Consider the following 19,355-nt stretch of genomic DNA (forward strand, 5'->3'; position numbering starts at 1 on the left):
CTGGAAACCTCGGGCCGCGAGCCCGTCCGTGCGGCGGCCGCGGGAAGCCGAGGTGGGGGCGGCGCGGGCGCGGGCGCGGGAGGAGGAGGAGGAGGAGGTGGCCCTTTTGTTATGCATAAAAGGCCCGCTCCTGTCCCCTCGCCTTGCCGCGCCCGGAGACCGCGGGCACGGCCGCGGCAGGGAGAAGCAGATGGAGTTTGGAAAAACGATCCACACACACTGGATGCTGCCCCCCGCCCCCCGCGCGGAAGCCGAGTTGTCCAGGCTTGTTGGGGCAAACTTCCAGCGCCGGGGCGGCACGTGAACCATGGTTACCGCGCTGTGCAAGCAGATGGCACGCCAGTTAGCCCTGGCAACTCGACTGCCAGCAGAACCAGCTGTTTGCTTCTCCTTTTGCAAGTCCGGAAAAGTTTCTGGGTTCCCTTTTCAGAACATCGTCAATAATTAGAGGCAAAAAAAAAGCCTTATTAAATAAGTCTTTGCAATATGGATTAGCATTTTGAGAAACAGTCGAGAAAATTTCCTCAACAACGTTACTGAGTTGTTTTAAATGTTTCACTTCCTTCAACTTTAGTTTCTTATTTAAAATGTGGCTATTGATAGGGACAGCCGAGTCTGTGTGTGTGTGTGTGTGTATTTAATAGACGTTTTTGTTTAGAGCAGTTTTAAATTTACAGAAAAATTGAGAAGAAAGATCAGAGCGTTCCCGTATATCTGGCACCCGGTTTCACCTATTTATTAACATCTTATATTTGCATAGTACTTTTGTTAAAATTAACGAACCAATGTTGATACGTTGTTCTTGACTGAAGTCGTTATTCAGATTTCTTTAACTTTTACCTAATGTCCTTTTTCTGTTCCAGGAGACCACATTACATTTAGTCTTCTTGTCTCCTTGGGCTCCTCTTGGCTGTGACAGTTTCTCACACTTTCCCGTCTTTGAGGACCTCCACAGTTTTGAGGAGTACTGGTAAGTCATTTTGCAGGATGTCCCGCTATTGGAACTGGAGACACTTCCCTACAAACCGTATACTTTATAGCAAGGATATCTTTCTCTTTATTATCCTTTCTCTACTAAGTGCTCTGCTCTTCACCGCTCATCTCCCAAATAGACGTTTTTAACGAGCTGTCTGCAGAATTCAGAGTGCTCAGTTAGGTCCTTCACTTTGTCCGCTGTTCAGATTCCTGATAAATATAGCCTAAATATCACTGCCCGCGGCCCCGTGGCCGAGTGGTTGGGTTCGCGCGCTCTGCCGGGGCGGCCCTGGGTTTAGCCGGTTCGGATCCTTGGAGCGGACATGGCACCCTCGGGCCATATTGAGGCGGCGTCCCACATGCCACAACTAGAAGGAACCACAACTAAAATATACAACTATGTACTGGGAGGGTTTAGGGAGGAAAAGCAGAGAAAAAAAAAAAAAAAGATTGGCAACAGTTGTTAGCTCAGGTGCCAATATTAAAAAAAAAAAAGTCCCTGCTATGGTCATAGGTAAGATGTAAAAGCATGGAAACACTTCACACAAAGAAAAATAGCAATAGTAATAAAAATTTGACATTTTTATATTAGAAATGATATTTTGAACTGAAATCTATCTTGTAGGTAGTAGGTAGAAGCATAAGGAGACAAGTATAAAGAATAAAATTGCTATTTATTAAATTTTGCACTTATGTGGAAGCAGAACATTTTGATGAGGAAATTTTTTTTCCCCAACTCTATTAATTTCGTGTGGCTGCTGTAACCAATTACCACCACCTGGTTGGTTTAAAACAGGAGCAATGTATTCTCTCACGGTTTTAGAGGCCAGGAATCCAAAATCAAGGTGTTGGCAGGGCACCCCTGGGGGAGAATCTTCTTTGCCTCTTCTAGCATCTGGTGGCCTCAAGCAGTCTTGGCGTGTGGCTGCCTCGTGCGGTCTCTGCCTTGGGGTCGCATTGCCTCCTCTTCTGCCTGTAAAATCTCTCCTGTGTCTCTTATAAGGACACGTCATTGAATTTAGTTCCCACCTGTATAATCCAGGATGATTTCCTCTCAAGATCCTTAGTTAATTGCATCTGCAAAGACCCTTTTTCCAAGTAAGGTCACATTCACGGGGTCCAGGGATGAGGATATAGCTTTTTTGGGACCACCTTTCAGCTCTCTAAACCCACATTATTAAAGTCCATTCATTTCTCTGATATTTAATAAATAATAGTGGTTGTTTCTTTGAGTTTAGGCAGTTTCATGTTATAGACCTTTTCCTAGCATCTTCAGAGTAGTTTTTCTATCTGTTTCAATTCAATTGTAGCTACTATTCAAAACAAGAAAAACTCAATATGTAGCTTCAGACACTTGTAATTTCATTGATTAAGAGTGATGTTAGATTTGGAGGAAAACTGGAAAATGAATGTTTGGGACAAATTCAGAGACATTACTCTAACACGTTTATATTGATGCTTTCAAGTCCCAGAATTTGTAAGTAATCTGTCAACCTCTCAGTTATTCAGTGGACACCATGGCTGGGAACTCCAGTAGGGCATCAATGGGTGCCCCTGCGTGTGGCTTCTCCACGTGGCCTGGCCTTCCTTACAGTGTGGTGGCTAAGGTGGTTGAGCTTACACGACGGCTTGGGGCTCCAAGGTGGGTGTCCCAGCGCACAGAGTGGAAGTTGCATTGTCTGCGTGATACAGCCTCAGAATGAAGACAGCATCAGTTCTGCTGTGTTTTCTGGATGAAGCAGTCAAAGACCCACCCATATTAAAGGGGAGAGGACGTACACCCTACCTCTCAATGAGAGAAGTGGAAGGAATTTGGGGCCATATTATAAAATTGCCACACTGGATTTTGTGCTAATTGAAGTATTCTACATTTCTGCCTCAATAATATCTGCCTGAAAGGTCATTGACTTTGGAACAGTATAGTATTGCCTATATGGCAACAGTCCCCAGGGTTCTATATTGTGCTAGACCTGTGGTTTTCAACCCTGTCTATGCTTTAGCATCACCTGGGGAGATTTTTAAAAATATCAATAACTGAACCCCATATCCAGAGATTTCTAGTTTACTTAATCTGGAATTGGACTTCAGTATTATATATTTTTTCAATGCTTACTATCTTGTTCCTTAGCGTCATGCTAGTTGTATGCTTATTCATTGATTCCTTTGGCTACTTCTGACTCAGTGGTTTCAGAAATGGATCCTCAGGTCCCATCAATGAAGACAGGAAGAGTTGGACAGGTGTGTTACCCTCTGGAGTAGGAGCAGAGGTTCCAAGAGGCTGGCTTTACTAGTTTGTCGCTGTGTCACTGGTTTTTGGAAGGAGTTTGCGTATAAATGAGAAGTCTGATGGGCGGGATGGAGCTATAACAGAAGAATGAGCAGATAGGGCTGTGATCAGGAGAATACACACAGATGATGTCTGACATTCCTCTGTGCAAAAGACTTCTTCCACAGCTTCTCAGACTTGCAAGTAGTGTTTTACCTTTCTGGGGTTCCAAATCCCAAGATTTATCACACTTTACAGAAAGAATGCAGCATACTGAAATAGAATTCCTGTCAGTCAGGCAGTCTAGTTGTCCAGTTTGTGTTTCCGCTGCCTCTGGTATTTCCCTTTTCTTCCACCACTGTGAGCACAGTCATCTTGATGTAGTATCTGTTCTCAAGAGTGCAGTCACAGAGGAGATTAGAAACCGATTTTTCACCCCATGGGTAAGAGAGGCACCTTGGCTTCTTATCCTGGTGACTCTCAGGTCTCTGCGAGTACATCAGCTCAACAGTGGTTGAACTCAGGACTGCCCAAAGACTGACCGTCTGTCTGAGAATATGACACGTTTGCTTCTCTAACTGCCAGCAAGTTCAGAGAAGACAGAAAAGTGGTTCCTGGCTGACCGCTGGTGATGTCAGAAGGAGAATGAGTCCATGACTGGTTCCTGCTCATGGCCTTAGCAACGATAAAAAAAAAATCATATTAATACTAAAGGGCAGTGTGGCTCCCATCTCAAATGACCTCCGGATGTCCAGCTGTTCACAGGGAGGTGCCTAAGCTGTGATTACATGTCCCATGGGGAACAGAGGGAATGCATTCTTTATCTTAACAGACTCCTAGTCCTCCTTAGCACAGTGGAGCAAGATCAGTTTCCTTAATGATTGTGTGATTTGTGTTGTCACTAAATGAAAAGATAGCGTATTTTGTGTGCATGTGTGTATATGTGTGTGAGTGTACCTGTGTGTGCATGTTGAAGGTAAAGATGCAGGGAGGGACTTGTGCTGGAACAAACGTTCCAGACCACAACAGATAGGTGGGATTTTGAGCTGGGCTGGGTGTTTCTGGGAATGATGTGGTGGTGGAGAGTGTGTAGGAGGCACCCCTTTATGAGGAGCCACATTTATGCTGCAGGTTTGGGCGAGGTTGTTGGGAGGGCCCCCAGACTGGGTGGGTCAGTAAAAATGGGGATTGACCTGGAACTGAGATTCTGGAGAAAATGGGGACAAGCTTCCCCTTAATCTCCAGAGCCTTACCCAGAAGGGGAGGAATTCACTTTGAGGAGTAGAGAGACACGGTTTCTAGATCAAGCTTGGCCATGAACTTGCTGGGTGACCTGGAATGAAAGGCATTGCCTCTTAGGCCTCAGTTTTCTCTTAAAGTGGTGGTGCTAATTTGAAAGACTTCCTAAGAACCTGCCAATTCTGTCATTCTAAATCCTTATTGGACACTTACGATATCCTCTTAAAACTATTTGCTTTTGACTCCTAATCTCTTAGTGTGGATATGTAAGAATATTGCTGAAATCACTTTTTTATTTCCATATTTGGTGAAACTGAACACATCCCTACCCATTCTTTTACATTATGTATATACATTTTTAACATCAGACAAAAGACTGACCTTTGTCACCTTTGTTTTTCTAAGCTTAGAACTAAATGGCTGAATATAACTTTTTGTACCTACCTAATAGCCTTATTTTAATAGCATTTATTCATTATAATATGTGTAGGACCAAATGAAAATGTTTTCATTGTCAGTGGAAAGAGGAGTTTGGGGTTAGCAGCTCAGGGGCTGGAAACCTAAGTTTAAATGCTGCAAATATTACCTTTTCCTAACCCAGAGCCGCCTCATCACATGCAGGGCCTCCTACCTTGGAAAAACCAGAGTAGTAGAGCATTGAGCCCAAATGGAGACACAACATTAGCCCAGACCTTCACTAAACAATGGGAGGAAACGTTCACGTGCGAAGGGTGAGGTATTGTCTACAAGAAGTTCCTGTTAAAATGCAAACTGTTCTGGAAAGAGTGATCATTTAGCCAATGTCGCCCGTTAAGACATCTTCCCTCCAACCATTCCTGGGGGTGAAAATGAGGTTAACCTTAAAGTACAAAACATTGTTTCTGTGTAATACCTTCTATAAATACTGGACTTTCTAGCCTTGTTCAAAGACTCCTCCCGCCTACCCCGTGAATCCTGGGCGTCCCCAGTCGCACATACTCTCAAACAAGTCCTTTCAGCCTTCCCTGACGCCTGGGACCTCTGCTGCCATATGTTGGTTTCTTTCTGCCCGCCCTGGCGATGCGTGCCATCAGGTACCTCCCGCAGCATGGCTACCTCCTGCCAGCGAAGCCGTCGGCACGCAGAGGTCAGCATGCTCTGTGATGCCATCGTGCTCTCCATCAAGGGTGCCACTTGCTGCCGCGGCCATCAGGTGAAGCCAGACCTGGATCTTTGCTGATTCTAGGACTGGTGTCGCTGCAGATGCTGGTTCTGTGAGGTGCTGCTGCCACAGAGCATGGGAGATGGCCTTGGCCCCCGTCTCGTGCTGTCCTCTCACCCCCCAGCAAGGTCATGTCAGGCCATTGCATCTCTGTGCTGAAATAGGGAGTCAGAGAACAATCTCTTTCTGTTGGTGGTTATGTTTCACTTCTTATCCCTTTTCCTAAGCATTCATCGTGGGACTGGGGTGGGGCCAAATCTGGGTAGTAGAGACTAAGTTATAGTCACAATTCCTTCCCTCCCCCAGTGGCTGAGACATTGTAATCAGACTGAATTTTGGTCTCTTTGGATAAATTATTTCCCAAATTAATTCCTCTCTCCTCCTCTAGTTGCAAACTAAGATGGCCACTTCTTGGGCATTCACTAATGGCCTCACTACACTCAGATAAGTTTATCAGTGTGGCTGTAGAGAATGGGACCCCAAAGGTACAAGGGCCCGAGAAGAGAGTGCTCAGGACAGGCTTAGCTGAGTGGGGCGGATGTGAGTGGAATCAGGTAAGATTGGGAACAAGTGTGTTCCTTTCTCCAGGAGGAAGGCTTGAATGGAGTGACTGCGTTCCTAATGGGTATGAAGAGAAACAGTCTCCTGATAAAAGGAGGAAGATGCAGAAAGGAGTGTGGAAAATAGAGGCTTGCATGACCATCTTAATAGAATTGCTTGGGATCCCTGGATAATTATTCTTGTCAAAGATTTATAAGATATGAATAAAATCTGCAGTGGATAGACCTCCGGGTAGAGAATGCCTATCAAATAAACTGCCATTTCCATGAGGGTAGAACAGAGACCTTGGTTTTGTTCTCATATTCAGCTGCACACATGTATAAAGAACCGTGCCATCTAGCACTGGGGCTTCCAGGACCCTACAAATTAGGACGTATTCATTTGGTCTACATTTTAATGACATACTTACTTTAAGTTTTCTTTCTCTCTTCTCCAGATGTTGTCTGTTATAAAATATAAAAATACCCTCAAAAGTGATTAGATTTTGGCCAAAGGAGTGCCAAAAAATTGTTTGTTCTGTTGAATATTTTTTTTAATTTTTATTTTTATAGCAGTAACATTGGATTGTAACATTATATAACTTTCAGATGTATATCATAATATATTTCGAATTCTGTGTAGATTACATCATGTTCACCACCCAAAGGCTAATTATAATCCACCACGACACATGTGCCTAATCACCCCTTTCCCCCTCCCCCCCCCTCCTTCTCTGGTAACCACCAGTCCAATCCCTGTTGCTATGTGTTTGTTTGTCGTTGTTTTTATCTTCTACTTATGAGTGAGATCATATGGTATTTGACTTTCTCCCTCTGACTTATTTCACTCAGTATAATACTCTCAAGGTCTATCCGTGTTGTGACAAATGGCCGGATTTCATCATTTCTTGTGGCTGAGTAGTATTCCATTCTGTATATATATGACCTCTTTATCCATTCGTCCCTTGATGGGCACCTAGGTTGCTTCCAAGTCTTGGCTATTGTGTATAATGCCGCAATGAACATAGGGGTGCAAGTATCTTTATGCTTTTGTGTTTTCAAGCTCTTTGGATAAATGCCCAGCAGTGGAATAGCTGGATCATATGGTAGATCTGTTCTTAATTTTCTGAGGATACTCCATACTGCTTTCCATAGTGGCCACACGAGTTTACACTCCCACCAGCAGTGTACGAGGGTTCCCTTCTCCCCACATCCTCTCCAACACTTGTTGTTTCCTGTCTTGTTAATTGTAGCCATTCTGACTGAGGTGAGGTGATATCTCATTGTAGTTTTGATTTGCACTTCTGTGATAGTTAATGATGTTGAACGTGTTTTCATGTATCTGTTGGTCATCTGTATATCTTCTTTGGAGAAATCTCTGTTCAGATCTTTTGCCCATTTTTTAATTGGGTTGTTGAGCTGTATGAGTTCTTTGTACATTTTGGAAATTAACCCCTTATCTGATATATAGTTTGCAAATATCTTCTCCCAATTGTTAGGTTGTCTATTCGTTTTGTTCATGATTTCCTTTGCTGTGCAGCTTTTTAGTTTGATGTAGTCTCATTTGTTTATTTTTTCTATTATTTCCCTTGCCCAGCCAGACATGGTACTTGAAAATATGCTGCTAAGACCGATGTCAAAATGTGTGCTGCCTATGTTTTCTTCTAGAAGTTTAATGGTTTCAGGTCTTACATTCAAGTCTTTAATCCATTTTGAGTTTATTTTTGTGCATGGTGTAAGATAATGGTCTACTTTCATTCTTTTGCATGTGGCTGTCCAGTTTTCCCAACACCATTTATTGAAGAGACTCTCCTTTCTCCATCGCATGCTCTTGGCTCCCTTGTAGAATATTAGCTGTCCATAAACGTGTGGGTTTATTTCTGGGCTTTTGACTCTATTCCATTGATCTGTGTGTCTATTTTTGTGCCAGTACCATGCTGTTTTGGTTACTATGGCTTTGTAGTATAATTTGAAATCAGGGAGTGTGATATCTGTAGCTTTGTTCTCTTTCCTCAAGATTCCTTTGGCTATTCAGGATCTTTTGTTGTTCCATATAAATTTTAGGATTTTTTGTTTGATTTCTGTGAAAAGTGTTGTTGGAACTTTGATAGGGATTGCGTTGAATCTATAGATTGCTTTAGGAAGTATGGACATTTTAACTGTGTTAATTCTTCCAATCCAAGAGCACGGAATGTTTTTCCATTTCTTGGTGTCTTCTTTGATTTCTTTCAACAATGTTTTATAGTTTTCAGTGTACAGATCTTTCACCTCTTTGGTTAAGTTTATTCCTAGGTATTTTATTGTTTTTGTTGCAATTGTAAATGGGATTGTATTCTTAATTTCTCTTTCTGCTGAGAGAAATGAATTAACTTCATTGTTAGTGTATAGAGATGCAACTGATTTTTGTTTGAATGTTATTTGTAAAATTTGTTGGTCCTTATCCATAAGAGCATAGTTTCCTTTATTTTATCTTATACTTTATGTAGTTTGAGTAAAGTAAGAATACTTCCCTATTCCTTATATGTATTTTTTGTTTTGTTTGTTTGCAAATAATATCTGATATTTTGTCACATTTATTTCTCCCCTCCTAGGCATACACTTATTTAGTAATCTGGTCTAATATCCTTTGTGTGTGTTTCTCTAATTCCTCATTTCAGTTATTCAACTTCTTTTAGCTGCTGAAGTTAAGTTCTGCCTATCCTTTTGACTCAAGGAGGATTTGTTTCTGTTTTCAACTTCCAGTTTTACTAGATTTCTTATTGTTTAATTATGTTCCCATGTGGCCACTTCTACTATTTTCTTAACCTTGCTGAAATTTACTCTGGAAATTTGTTTTTCCACTTTACTGATTTCTTTACTTTTCTCATGGTTGTTAAATATTTTATTGATGTTTGCAATTACAGTGACACGGTACTAAAGTGTCCACTTAGGGTAATTTGTGTTTATTCTTTTCCTAAAGTTTTTATAAGCTTGTGATTTTTTTTTAATAATTAAAAATTTGAGAAAGATTCCATCTTAGTCAGTGTCAGCATAAACCAAGCAAAGCTACTAGCTGAAGAACAGTACAGTAATCTAAACAATTTAGCTTTTTTCCAGTGACTCTTCTAAAGGAGTGAAAAATTACAGACTCACCTAAGGCCTAACTGAGAACATATTATAAAGAGAGGAAAGCAGACAGCATTGCCCGTGGGGGAGACCACATGTTGCGAGGATAGGACTAAAATTAAAAAAGTAAAAGCAAGAGATGAATTAAAATTTGCACAATAATAAAAAAATAATTTTGCTTTCACCGTTGTCTAATGATTCTCTTGTTAAACATGCAACCAGCAAGTAAGAGAAGGAAAATCTGTCCAGTCTGGGAGACAAGTGCCCCTGAATTTCATGGCTATAAAACTGACATCTTGATGGTTTTCCTATTTAAAGTGGTGGCCTAATTTATATGTTTGTTTGTTTTAGAACAATCACAGTTGGCTATTTGAAAGAATGCAAAGCAATCTTCTCTCTCAGGCCAATGGCAAGCTCATGGTTATTATGTAAGATGGCACTGAAGATGAATATATTTTAATAGCATTAAATCTCAATGAAAAGTTTTTATGGGCTAGGTAACTCAGAAAGATTCATAAGACCTTTGGTTAGTTTCATTTACTTTTTATACATTAATTATTAATACCTGTAATGAGATAATAATACTGTTATGCACTGGCAGAGCCCTTTTCGCTGCAGAGGACACCAAGCGCTTTATGAGCTGCTGGGAGCCAATTTCTGCTCTTGGTCCATATAGTTCTCTGATTTGAACCAGCCACAGGCATAAGTGTCACTTATGCCTGAGTTCCAGACGAGGAGCCTTTGGCACTGTCTTAAAGATCTGTGCAGAATCCAGACACTGCTTCCACCTCCACCACAACCTCCTGATTCCAAGCCACCTTCATCTTTCCCCTGGATTGTTTTAATCAACTGCTCTCTCTGTTTGTTGTCCTTCTGTAATTTGTTCCTAAGCACTAGCTACAGTGATCCAAATTAAAATGTCAGATCACGTCCTCCTTTTCCAAACACTCCAGTGGCTCCCCACTCGTTCAGAGTAAAAGCCGAAGTTCTTATAATGGCCTTCCAGGTCGTAAGGATCTGGCCTCCCTTTATAGCTCTGATCTTAGCACCTTCAGCTTTTCCTCTCGTTTGCTTTGCTTCAGCCATGCTAGGCTTCTTGCTAATCCTTGGACACACTTGTTAGTCTCCTGCCCGAGGGCCACGCATTTACTGTTCCTTCTGCCTGGAATGCTTTTCATCCAGAGAGCTGCAGAGCTCTGTCCTCCACTTCTTTCAGGAGCATATTAACTAGGGTAATGTTAGCTTCTATAGCAGAGAAACCTTAAATTTTCAGTGCTTTAACAAAACAAGTTTACCTCTCACTTATATAGCAGTCCAATAATGGTGCTCCTGGATCGCAGGTGACTTACCTATGTGTGGCAACTCGGGGACCCAGGCCCCTTCGTTACTGGCTCTGCAGTCTCTTTGGGCAGGTCCTGGAGTGCTCTGTTTCTAGCTAGCAGAAGGGGAAACAGACAGTGGCCATGGCACACATTACTTCTGCGCACATTCTGTTGAGAGAACAACTAGTCACATGACCACGCTGGACTCAAGAGGCGCTGTGATCCTAATCGCTGGCTCTGTAGCACATCCCAGCAAGAACCTAACACTGTGGGCGTAAGAGCTCAGGGGCAGCTAGCCATTTCTGCCACAGAATGCCATCTGCCCACCGAATATCTCTGTGGCCTCCTCCCGGAAGGAGACAACCTAAAGTCCCACGCGGGCGCCTCCTCCATGACCGAGTCCAGGCATCTGGGGAATGTGGTCCTTTAGTTTGGAGACCAAAGAATTCAAGGACAAATTCTTTGCCCACTTCCCCCTACTAAACCTCATATAAAAAATACAGGCCAGGAACAGGATAACCACAATAGAAACTCCTGTTTGGAAAGGGGCGGACTGGAAGATCCATCACAGAAACTGGTCCATAACAGTGAGGAATCCGACTGGGCAGGCATTATAAAGGCTCCCAGCGCTGGAGGTGGAGGCGATTCCTTCATTAGACTGTGCTCCTGCTCGATGGGCAGAGCTTGCCTGTTCGCTGTTCTCTCTGGTCCTTGGCTCTGCCCCCTGGGATGTTCTTTCCTGTCCACTACGCTTTCTGGTGATATCTGAGATGGGCATTAAGGAATATGCCTTTTTGGAGCATGCTCAGTGTTCACAGCCTGCTTTCTGCTGGTGGATATTTGAGGTCCCTGGGAAGGTATTTTACAGTCATAGGCTTTTTAAGGCCCAGATCACTAATCTTCAGAAAGTGTTCCCTTGATTTCTTTGGAAACATTATTCCTTGATTTCTAGTCAGTTTGATGTGCCAGTCACCATATCCAAAGTTCTTTCTTAGAAATGATTCTTAGGCCTGCTCTATTTCTTTCTCTCCTTGTCCCTATACTTGTCTCTCTAACTTAACGCCCCTTGAAGCAACAGGCTGGTGGGAAGAAAATAAGTTCCCACGATCTGTGTTTCTGCCCTGCAAATATCTGCTTAACCTAAACAACTTAATGGGTGCTTTTACCCAAAGCATTTCAGCTCTCCTCTCCTACTGCTTGGTGGCTAGAAGCAGCTAGCTTTCCAAACCTGCAAGGCCCCACACCCACCTTGATTTCTGGATTCTCTTTCTTCTGTTTCGTTTCTGCTTGCAGACCAGCCAGTTCTTTTCTGAACATGTTTCTTTCTTGTAATCTTTGTTCAGTGCAGAGAGGAGCATTCAGCATCTTCATGGACTGAATTATGTCCCCCTAGATTCATATGTGGAAGCCGTAGCCCACAAATCTAACTATATTTGGAGATAGGGCTTTTAAGGAGGTAATTAAGGTTAAACAAGGTAAGAACAGTGGGCCCTTAATCCAATAAGGTTGGAGTCCTTATAAGAAGAGGAAGAGACACTGGGAGTATGTGTGCACAGAGAAAAGGTTGTATGAGGACACAGCAAGAAGATGGCCATCTGAAAGCCATCTCGCCAAAAACCAACCCTGCAGATCCCTTAATCCTGGACTTGCAGCCATCAGAATTGTGGGAAAATACATTTCTGTTGTGTAATCCCCCCTGTCTGTGCTGTTTAGTTGTGGCAGCCCTAGGAGACTAACACAGCGTCTGCTGGCGTTCTGGATCTTCCACACTCCTTTCGTGCAGCAGGATCACTAGGTGCTTGTTCTGTCTTGCAAGAGTGCACGGGTGATAGTTTCACCGCTACACTACATGGGGCTCTGATTTCCAGCTTCTAGTGTCTGTCTTGTGCTGCCTGTTACCTGATTGCTAAGCAAATGCTCTGTATTTTTGTTTTTTGTTTTTATTACACCACTTCAAGGAATTAGTTTCTGTAACAAATAGACCTCAAAACTTTGGAAGATTAACACAAAAGAAATGTATTTTTCTCTCATGTAATAAAATGTGTGTGTTCCTGGCTGATGGGTAGCTGTCCTCCATGTGGAGATTCAAGGGCCCACCTTCTTTCTTCTTTTCGGTTTGCTATACTCTAGACCTGCGCTGTCTGAGGTGGTGCCACATGTGGCTACTGAGTACTCAGAAAGAGCTAGTAGAAACGTGCTGTAAGTGGAAAATACATAGTGGAGTTTGAAAAACAGAATATAAAGTATCTAATTAATATTTTTTCTTTTCTTTTTTTTTTTGAGGAAGGTTAGCCCTGAGCTAACATCTGCCGCCAATCCTCCTCTTTTTGCTGAGGAAGACTGGCCCTGAGCTAACATCCGTGCCCATCTTCTTCTACTTTATATGTGGGACGCCTACCACAGCATGGTGTGCCAAGTGGTGCCATGTCTGTACCCGGGATCCAAACTGGCGAACCCCGGGCCACTGAAGCGGAATGTGCATAGTTAACTGCTGTGCCACCAGGCCGGCACCATCTAATTAGTATTTTTTATATGAATACATGTTGAAATAATTTTTGGAAGTATTGGGTTCAAAAGTGCGTTATTAAAATGAATTTTAGCCATTTCTTTTTACTTTTATTAATGTGGCTACTAGAAAATTTAAAATAACATATAACTCTCACATTATATTTGTCTTAGCAGTGTTCTAAAGCCTCAGTCTTCTGCTTCAGTTGGCAGAAAGGGAAAGAGACAGTGGAGGACCTGTATCAGATTCATAACAACCCTGGCTTACAAATAAGAGAAAGTGTGTTTACTCAAATTCCACTGGTGAGAGTGAGTTAGGCGGCTATGTCTACAGGAAAGAGGGGCTGGGAAACATAGTCCTGGCTCAGACGCCGCCTCTTAGCAACAGTTCTGCTCTAAGAAGGGAGCATGAATGTTTGTGGGCAGCCAGCCCTCTGTGACACAAGGTGTTTGCTCAGACCTCGCCTCGTCGGTGCAGCCTCCCCCGACCACTGCAGCCACCCCCAGCCTTCCCTCTCATCCTCCCTTGGTTTGTTTTTCTCTGGAGCGCTTCCACTATTTGGCATATCATATGTTTTATTTGTTCATTTTATTTCTTTCTCACAGTATGTAAACTCTTTGAAAGCATTATTTTTTAAAAATTTTTTTTACTGTGGTAAAATACACGTAACATACAGTTTGCTATCTTGACCATATTTAAGTAGACCATTCAGTTCAGTGGTATTAAGAATGTTCCTATTGTCGCACAACCATCACCCCATCCATCTCCAGAACTCTTTCAACTTGCAAAACTGAAACTCTATACCCGTGAAACGATAATTCCCCCTTTCTCCTCTCTCCCCAGGCCCAGGCAACCAATATTCTACTTTCTGTCTCTATGATTTTGACTACTCTAAGTACCTCATAGAAGGGGAATCACAGAGTATTTGTCTTTTTTGTGACTGGCTTATCTCACTTAACATAACGCCCTCAAGGTTCATCCATGTTGTAGCATTTGTTGGAATTTCCTTCCTTTTTAAGGCTAAATAATATTCCGTTTTGTATATATCACATTTTGTGTATCCAGTCATCTGTCTACAGACACTTGAGTTGCTCCCACAGTTTAGCTATTGTGAATAATGCTGCTCTGAACATGGGTATACAAATATCCCTTTGAGACTCTGATTTCAGTTCTTTTGAGTATGTTCCTAAAAGTGGAATTGCTGAATCAAATGTTAATTCTATTTTTAATTTTTTAAGGAATTCCTAAACTGTTTTCCACAGCAGCTGCATCATTTTACATGCTCACCAACAATGCACAAGGGTTCTAATTTCTTCATTTCTTGACAGCATTTGTTATTTTCTATTTTTTTTATAGTAGCCATCCTGATAAATGAGGTGGTATCTCACTGTGGTTTTGATTTGCATTTCCTTAATGGTTAGTAATATTGAGTATCTTTTCACGTTGTCCATTTACATGTCTTTGGAGAAATATCTGTTCAAGTCTGAAGACATTCATTTTGTCTGTGTATTCAGTGCTGTTTCCCCAGTGCCTGGAACTAGGCTGCCATGTACTGGGCACTCAAGGCTTATATGCTGAACAAATTAACCTTTGAGCCTTATTGGCCTACTAGGCCCCAAATAAAGCATTGAGGAAGGAATTTAGGGTACTTGAGGTGGCATAGTTCAGAAACTCATAATATTGTCGAGGTAAATGATATGTTCTATCAGTATGTAGGTATGAGCAAACCAGAGTTGGACATAATGGCAATGTCAACCTACATCATGGATTTTAAACTTCAGCTGAAATTTGCTGCCTGGTGTTGTCTTTGCTCTGCATAGTACTGGAGGAATTTTTGGGGGGAATTTTTATCTTTTATTTATCTGTTTTTTATTAGTGCTTAACTTAAAAAAACTGAATATTTCTACATCAAAAAAATCAAGATTTCACTCTTTTAGTCTCCTGTTTTTTAAGTTATACACTCTATTTATGCTCTTTTAGTGGCTGTTATTTAACTTGTATCATATAAGCACATCAGTAATAATAATTATAATAATGATAATAAATACCTTGTGGTGTTAAAAAGAAGATAGAACCTAATTCTGGACAACAAATCTATGTAATCCAGGAGGGAGGATATCAGAGTTAAGTTTCTAAGCTCCTTGTGTTGTTTGGAGGGGGTTAAAAAGTTAACTGTAGAGTTTCTTAGTTATTATCAATGCAAGAGCTTATTTAAAGATAACCAGTAAAGAGTAGACAGAGAGTCTGTAATCTTCTATCAGTAGAAGGAAAAAATCAAATAATAAAGCAAACCACAACTCCATTCCTAGGTATATACCCCAAATAATTGGAAACAAGGACTCAAACAGATATTTGTACACCTATGTTCACTGCAGCATTATTCAGAATAACCCGAAGGTGGAAATAACCCACATGTCCATCAACGGATGAATGGATAAACAAACTGTGGTATATACAAACAAAGGAATATCATTCAGCCATAAAAAGGAATGACATTCTGATACATGCTACAACATGGATGAATCTTGAAGACTTTATGCTACATGAAATAAGCTAGACACAAAAGGACAAAGATTGTACGAGTCCACTTATGTGAAATATCAAGAATAGACAAATCCAGAGAGCCAGAAGTAGATTAAGGTTACCAGGGGCTGGAGCAAGGGAGGAATGAGGGCATTATTGTTCAATGGTTACAGAGTTTCTGTTTGAGGTGACAAAAACGTTTTGGAAATAGATAGTGGTGATGGTTGCATAACACTGTGAATATAATTAATGCCACTGAATCGTACACTTAAAAATGGTTAAAATGGCAAATTTATGTTATGTATTTCACCCTGCGTTTTCTTAAAAAATGAAAGCAAATCAGTAATTTGCCTGAAGAATGAGTAAACATACAACAGTACCATAAAGGAAAAAGCACTAGCCAGACCACAGAAACGAGTCCAGGTAACAATCTCTGTAAATCGGATGAACTTACCAGCTAAAAGACAGAAATTCTTAGATGTAAAAACACAAAATCCATTTGCATGTTTCTAAGAGACACATCTGAAACATAAGGACCAAGGAAGGTTGAAAGTAAAAGAATAAAGAGAATTAAGAAAAAGACATACCAGGAAAATACTCCCAAAAGAAAGTTGGGGTTTCTGTATTCATATTAGTTAAAATAGACTTTAAGGCAAAAAATATTGTTAAAGAGAATCACAAAATTATGCTAAAAGGTTTATTTCAATAGGAAGTTCTACTGACTCTAAATTTGCAGAACTCAATAAAATATATAAAGTGCAATATAAAATTTATAAAACCTCAAAATATACACAGTAAAACTGATATAACTATAGGAGAAGTAGACAAATGCATGTTTGAATGGAAAATTTCAACCCATGTCTCAATTATTGACAGTTGTGTAGACCAAAAGTTTAATGAATATATGGGAGACTTGAATCACATGCTTAACAACATTAACCTAAGAGATCTGTATAGAACCATGTTTATAGAGCCATGATTAAAGAATACATATTCTTCTCAAGAACATAAGGAACGTTCAGACAGACAGACAAACAAATCTGATCACGTGCTAGGCCACAAAGCAAGCCTCAACAAATTTGAAAGATTAGTTATCATACGGCTCATATTTTCTGTCAACAATGTGATCTATTATAAAATCAATTAAAAAATATAAAAAAGGCAAGACCTCATACATTTGAACATTTAAAAATATATTTTTCTAAATAACTCTAAGTCAAAAGGAATAATAATGAAGATTAAAATATACTCAGAACTCAATGATAGTGAAAATACTAAGGATCAAAATGAGAGATGGGCAAGAAAGGTATTGAGAGGGAAATTTATAGTAATAAATACTTGTTTTAGGAAAAGAATGTCAGTGGAAAATCAAGAAGCAAGGCATATAGTTAGAAAAAAAATGTTATAAATCTCCCCAAAAGTCAAAGAAAATGAAATAATAGAAGCAGAAATTAATGTAAAAGAAAATAAAGATACAGTGGAGAGGATAAACAAATCCTTAAATTTCACACCTAGGGATATATCCTAGAGAAGTTCTTACACATGTGCATCAGATAAAATAGACATAAATGACAGTAATACATTACCAAAATTGAGAGAAACAAAAACGGAAATAAGTGAAAGTCACAAATAATCAAAATTGACACAAAAAGAGACATAAAATCTGAATAACATTATATCATTTAAGTAATTTAAATTTATAATTAAAAGCCTTCCCACAAAGAAAACTCAAGTCTCAGGTGGACTTACTAGTGAATTTGACCAAAAATTTAAGAAAAAAGTAGTACCAGTCACGCATAAAAGCTTCCAGAAAATAGAAGAGAAAGAAATACCTGCCAACTCATTTTAGGAGGCCAGAATTTCTCTGATAAGAAAGATGTTAAAAGATAATTAAAGACCAATATCTCTCGGGAACACAGACAGACAAAGTCATAACAAAATATTAGCAAATCAAATCCAGCAATATATAAAAAGAAGAACACCTCATGACCAAATTAGATTTATCCCAGACATGCAAAATTGGCATAGCATTCCACAATCAATTAATGTAATTCACCATATTAAAAGAATAATAAAGGGAAAAACCCAGATTGTCTCCATAGGTACAGTAAAAGTATTTTTAAAAATTTAGCACTCACTAATGATTTTTAAAAAAACTCTTGGGAAACTAGACATAGAGGAAAACTTCCTCCACCCAATAAAAGGAGTCTGAAGAACCTGCAACTAATGTCATATTTAACAGTGAAAGACTGGATGCTTCCCTCTAGGAGTGGGAACAGGCGAAGGTATGTGCTTTCACAACTCTTGTTGAACATTTTCCTGGGGAATCTAGGGATTGCTACAGGCAAGAAGAACAAATAACAGGTATATAGATTGAAAAGAAAGAAGTATAACTTTCTGTTTGCAGAAGATATGATAGTATATGTAAAAAGTCCTAATGAATCTACAAAAAAGCAGCCAGAACTATTAAGTGAACTTGGCCAGATGGCATAATAGAGGTTCAGTATACAAAACTCTGATGAGTTTTTTATACTAGCAGCAAACAACTGGAAAATCAAGTTAAGAGAGACAAATACCGTTTACATAGCATAAAAATAAAATACTTAACAATAATTTAACAAAATATATTCAGTGTCTGCGCATAGAACATTACCATAAATCGCTGAGGGAAATTAAAGAAGATCTAAACAAATGGGGTTATAGATCATGTTCATGGATTGGAGGAATCAGTGCTGTTACACTTTCAAAACTCCCTAAATTCTTCTATCGATTCAACACAATCCCAATCAAAATTCCTATAGCCTTTCTTTTGTGGAAATTGGTAAATTTATTATCAAATTCATATGGAAATGCAGAAGATCTAGAATATCTAATACAATTTTGAAAAATGAGAATCAAGTTAGAGAACTTATGCTATCTAGTTTCAAGATGTTATAAAGTTACAGAACTTAAGATAGTGAATGTTAGCATAAGAATAGACATAAACATCAATGCAATATAGAGTTCAGAAATAGATTTTCCTCGACTTATAATGGGGTTATGTCCTGATAAACCCATCATAAGTTGAAAATATGGTAAGTCAAAATGCATTTAATTACACCTAACCTAACTGAACATCATAGGTTAGCCTAGCCTACCTTAAATGTGCCCAGAACACTTACATTAGCCTACAGTTGGGCAAAATCATCTAACACAAAGCCTATTTTATAATAAAAAATGTCACATATCTCATGTAATTTATTGAATACTGTACTGAAAGTGAAAAACACAATGGTTGTCTAGGTGGAGAATGTGTGTATTTCAGTTGTTTACCCTCGTGATCACATGGCTGGCTGGGAGCTTGGCTGCTGCCGCTGCCCAGCATCACAAGAGAGCATCCTACTACCACATATTGCCAGCCTGATAAAAGATGAAAATTCAAAATTCAAAATACAATTTCTACTGAACGAGTATTGCTTTTACACCATCGTAAAGTCGAAAAATTGTAAGTCGAACCATCAAAAATTGAGGACCATCTGTATGCAATTAATTGATTTTTGATAAAGATTTTAAGATAATTCAGTGGATCAAATGGTAATATTTTCAACAAAGGGTGTTGGAATAATTGGATATCCACATGAAATAAAATGAATTTCAGCACATATTTCACACTATTCACAAAGATTATATTGAAATGGAT

At 39.9% G+C, this 19,355-nt stretch overlaps 1 long non-coding RNA gene across 1 annotated transcript; it reads left to right on the forward strand.

Annotated features, from left to right (window-relative positions):
• Positions 1-11: 11 nt before the first annotated feature.
• LOC138921134 (uncharacterized) lies at positions 12-13,249 on the forward strand. Its single transcript, XR_011433443.1, has 3 exons — positions 12-399; positions 864-970; positions 12,931-13,249. It is a non-coding gene; the product is annotated as an uncharacterized lncRNA (long non-coding RNA).
• Positions 13,250-19,355: the final 6,106 nt, after the last annotated feature.

The sequence above is a fragment of the Equus caballus genome, chromosome 28, assembly GCF_041296265.1.
Source record: "Equus caballus isolate H_3958 breed thoroughbred chromosome 28, TB-T2T, whole genome shotgun sequence".
NCBI lineage: Eukaryota > Metazoa > Chordata > Mammalia > Perissodactyla > Equidae > Equus > Equus caballus.